Here is a 4979-nt window from a genome sequence, read left to right as displayed (position 1 = left end):
TCAGTAGAGTGAGAGATTTTTGGCAGTAAATCTAGACTAACTCCTAGGTCCTGATCCTTTTGTCAAAGTATTTAATTAGGTGCATGCCTCTTAAGGTGTTTTATTCATACTTTCTATAATTAGATGTCTAAATATGACTAAATATTCTTAATAGAGCTTGAGTCCTATCAATTTTATTTTCTGAGCTCTCTTAGCTTTAGTTCCAGGTAGCAATTAATTAAGGAGCACTGGTGGCTCAACAGTTAAGTTCACAGCTGCTAACTGAAAGGTTTTCAGTTTGAATCTACCCAGTGGCTTCACAGGAGAAAGCCCTGGCCATGTTGCATATGGATTATAGCCTAGTAGACTCTATGGGGACAGTTCTACTCTGTCACATGGAGTTGCTATGAGTTGAAAATCAACTTGATGGCACCCAGCAAAAACAACAACAATAATTGATTAAAAAATAATAACTCATGAATTTCTTTTGCCTACCTTTTTGAGTAACTCATTGAAAAAATAAAAAATTTTGTTTTTACTGTTTCATCTGAGAAATAGTAGGAAAGAAATGCTTTTATTACATGTTGTTGTTAACTCCAGTCAAGTTGGGCCCATTCATGGCACCCTCCTGCACAATGGAAGGATGTGGGCTCCTCTTGCATCATTATCATGATGAGCTGTGGATCAGACCATTGTGATGCATAGAGTTGTCACTGGCTCGTTTTTGTGAATAGATTCCCAGGCCTTTCTTCCTGGTCTTTCTTAGTCTCAAAGCTCTGCTGAAACCTGTTCAGCATCATGGCCACAGCCAAATCTCCATTGAGACTAGTGGTAGCTGCGAATGAAGTGCTTTGGGCTGGATTCTAACCTGGTTCTCCAGCATGGAAAGTGAGAATTTTACCACTGGTTCACCACATAGCTGTTTGCCAAACATTTTATCTAGTAGAGCATATTTTATGCTGCATTCAAATGTAATTAGAGCCAAAGAGCAAGAAATAGTTATTTTCATATATGTCACAGCTTTTCATGCATTAAAAAAAAATCTAAACATGCTCTTCTTTGAACTTTGAAATTTGCAATTGTTGGCAAATTAAATACTCTCTAACTTTTGTCAGAAACAAAGCATTACTTTTATAACACAGCTTGTACTTTCTATGTTTTGTGCCAATAACATTCCATGCTTACTATTTGGTTATATCAGGATCTCATAGTATCTTTGGCCAGCCTGATAGGTATGCCATATAAACACATTCCAAAACTATTCTGTGGCTAAGCAATTTTTTTTAAATGCTGAGTATCAGTAAGCTTTTTATAAGTTATTGAGAGAATAATTCAGGAAAAATGCAAACATGGGATCCAGAGAATGGGACTCCAGCACAGAAGATAGGTAAAGAGAATTCCCAAGATGATGGTGAAGGAGAGTCCCAAGTTGATTGATGAGTAACAGGTCAAGAGAAGAACTAAGGCAAGTTGTAGCAGAGAATACAAGGCCTCAGAAAGCGTACTTCTGAAGATAAAAAGGAAACCATAGGTAATCTGATGCCTCTGCCTATTTTGAGAGGAGTTTTAAAGCTCATTCTGGGTAATTGATGACATTTTCATAGAAAACTACGAAATGGATTAAAAGATAGCCTTACCTGTCTAGTCTCATCTGGCTAAATAAATAAATATTGCAAATATGATGAGGGAAATAAGCATTAAATAGGGGAAAAGAAATCAGGTTGCCCTCTCCCTAAAATAATAAAACAAAAGAATAATTGTTAACTAATGAAAATAATCTCAAAAGGATTTCAAGAAAAACATTTAAAAAAATAAAAATTTTTATTTTCTAGTTATTTTTTCATGAAACTTATGAATGGAATATAAGTTAGCAATTCTACATCTTTCATGAAATTGTTGTTGTTAAGTGCCATTGAGTTGTTTCCAACTCATAGCGACCCCATGCACAGCAGAACTAAACAGAATCAGAATCTTTCATGAAAAAGAGAAACAAAACACTTAATAGTACCATTAAAGTAAACGGTCCAAGATTTGGGAAACTGACACTTAAAGAAACCATGAACACTGAAGTCAGTTAAAAAAAAAAATGTTAACTCTAAATCAATATCAGGAAATTTTTTAAAAATTCTGTAAATGTTAAAAATAATTTTCAGAATGTATATAATTTAAAAATATTATCTTAATAATAATGATCATGGATCCCAAATCCGGTTTGCTTTAAGAGAGGCAATGCCTGGGGTTGTGCTTGACTTCAGAGTATTCTGCTAAGCATTAAGCTATACTACTCTCCTACAATAAAAACAAAACCAAAAGATAGTCATACCAGATTTAGAAAAAAAAATTAGTTTTATATGCATGTATAGTTTAAAAATGAGTAGACAGATAGATAAAGCTTTTAAATCACAAGAAGTTAGAAAATGAAAACTAAAACTCTAAGGAAAATACTAAGGAATTACCAAAAGGAAAATAAAAGGTAAATTAGAATATGTAAAATAAGAAAATAGGGGAATTGTAAACACATCTTTTTATAAATGAAACAATAATAATCTCTTATATAACCTAGTTAGGGAAAAAAAGAAAAACCCAAATAAAAATAGAATTTTATACGACAAAGGAACTCAGTAGTTACATGATAACATTATGTGAAAATCTATCCTAATAATTTGAAACCATTGATACAGATCAATGCAAACTGAATTAGCAAAGTAGTAAAATAAATAGGTCAATAACCATAAAGTAAATAATAAAACCAAAACTGAACCCACTGCTATGGAGTCCATTCCAACTCATAGCATACCTATAGGACAGAGCAGAACTGCCCCATAGGGTTTCAAAGGCTATAAATTTTTATGGAAGCCGACTGCCTCATCATTCTACCAGAAATTCGCTGGTGGATTTAAACCAACAGCCTTTTCATTAGCAGCTAAATGCTTTAACCACTGCACCAGAAGAGCTCCTAAAATAAGTTACAAAAGTTATTCAATAAATCTTTTCAGTCAAAAACAAATAACTTTTCTTTCTAATCTAAAACAAACAATTTCATGACACTTATACTATTTTAAAGCATAGAAAATGACATAAAGAATATTATCCTTTTTTTTAATGAAACTCCGATATAAACAATTAACAAAATGGTTAAAAATTATTACTATTGAGTAATCAGTAATTAATAGACCTAAATTCAATACAGCACAGCAAACACTGAAATAATTTTTTACCATAGCCAATAATAGTTATTTCCTAGAATGCAATTATTATTATTATTATTTGAACTCTTATGTAAGAAGTAATATACAACCAATTACCTAAGAGATAAAATAATAATAATAATAATAATAATAATAATTGCATTCTAGGAAATAACTGTTATTGGCTATGGTAGAAAGGTTGGGCAAGGTACTTCCATCGTGATACTGCCTCAGAAACCCAAGGAAGGTTCACTATGAGTTGGATTCAACTCCACAACAGTGAGGTTTTTTTTGTTTTTAGGTAATTGGTTAATATATTCATCACATTACTAAGAATAATTAGAAAAATAATGATAATCTTTAATGATATCCAAGGAATTCAATATTTATGGCTCATTCTTGAAAAATAACTTATAGGAAAATTAGAAATTACAATTTGTTTTCAAATTCAATATTTGTTTTGCAATGAATAATAAAACAAAAGTAGATAGGGATTCAAAATAGAGTCTTGTCAGTATGCATCATGCTATTTTCCTCTAGCATCTAAGTGCTTGAAAAACTAGGTACAGAAGTTTGAATTATGGATTTTGGTTCTCTGAACAGCTCACTGAATCAGAGTGCACCAAACACAGAAGAGCAGAATTAGAGGAAAGGCACAGGGAGATTATTTAAGAAATAGCTACCTGGTGGAGGAAGGGCGGGCAGCTGAGAGAGGCCATTGGAAACTTCCCTGGTCACTGACTGGTGGGTGAGGGCGGCCACCTGAGAGCCCCATGAGCCAAGACAGAAGACACCCTATATCATCATACTAGTGACCACTCCAACATCCCAGTGGCAGCCCCAGGGATCTGCCTCCAGCACCTGATTTTGTCGGTAATTTGGGTCACCTGTGTGCAGGTGGGCAAGCACAGCACCACTGAGACTCAAGCAGAGAGCTCACTGTTGCATGAGGAGGGCAAGCATGCTCACCTCTCAGCAGGTCACTGAGTGGGCTTGGGACAGCCTGGGAGACATTGTGCTTATCTTTGTCACCAATACCAGGACCATAGTTTACTAGCAGGTACTCCCCCCCCCGACTCTAACACAGCTGAAATTGCATGCATCTTTGGCATCACAGGTAGGCAGTATCACAGACAAACCACCGAGCATTAGCGATTTAGTGGGATTGTGCTAGTGCCATGGGCAGACAGGGTGGGGAGAGAGAGGAAGCCACAGCTGAATGTGGTCCCGGGAATTTGCCTTGGATCAGCTTTTTGGCACCAAGGGGCCTTGGATGCAGGGTCTTTGAGTGTGCCTGAGCCTGGTGGAAAGTGGCGACTCCCTAACAACAGGAATCTTTCCTAAGATTGAGTCACAGTCTTGTAAATAACTACATCATCAATAATAGCCTGCAGAAAGCCCTAGAAACCAATCCTAGCAACACCAAGCTTTCCTTCTTCTGCTCCCACCTTCTCCACCAATAACTTCACACATTCAATAGGAGAAACTATATTCAGCCAATTACCATAAAACCTCCTGCTTCAAACTCTAAACCCACTCTGCGACAAACAGAAACACATATCCACATTCCACACAGTGATTCCACCATCACAAAGAAAACAGCACAGTGACTCAACATACCTGAATCAATAATAAAATAAAATACACCATCTTCACCTTTTCAAAGTATTAAAACATAAAACCAAGACAAAACAAATCAAAACCAGCAGCTAGAGACAACCTAAAGATACAGCTCACTACTAGATTCTGGGGGCTTAAAAGGAGGTTCTGCTATCCAGTAACCCAAGAACTCTCTGGACCTGCATGACTGAA

At 35.8% G+C, this 4979-nt stretch overlaps 1 protein-coding gene across 1 annotated transcript in view; it reads right to left on the bottom strand.

The window, feature by feature from the left end:
- The window catches only part of GRIK2 (glutamate ionotropic receptor kainate type subunit 2), a 944667-nt gene that overhangs the window by 341212 nt on the left and 598476 nt on the right, over positions 1-4979 (bottom strand). The gene's annotated exons all lie outside the window — the stretch shown is intronic.

Source organism: Orycteropus afer, unplaced genomic scaffold (genome assembly GCF_000298275.1).
Source record: "Orycteropus afer afer isolate SDZICR_OR568_19922 unplaced genomic scaffold, OryAfe1.0 scaffold00087, whole genome shotgun sequence".
Lineage (NCBI taxonomy): Eukaryota > Metazoa > Chordata > Mammalia > Tubulidentata > Orycteropodidae > Orycteropus > Orycteropus afer.
The sequence above is the reverse complement of the archived record's forward strand: the minus strand, read 5'-3'. Positions and strand labels throughout refer to the sequence as shown.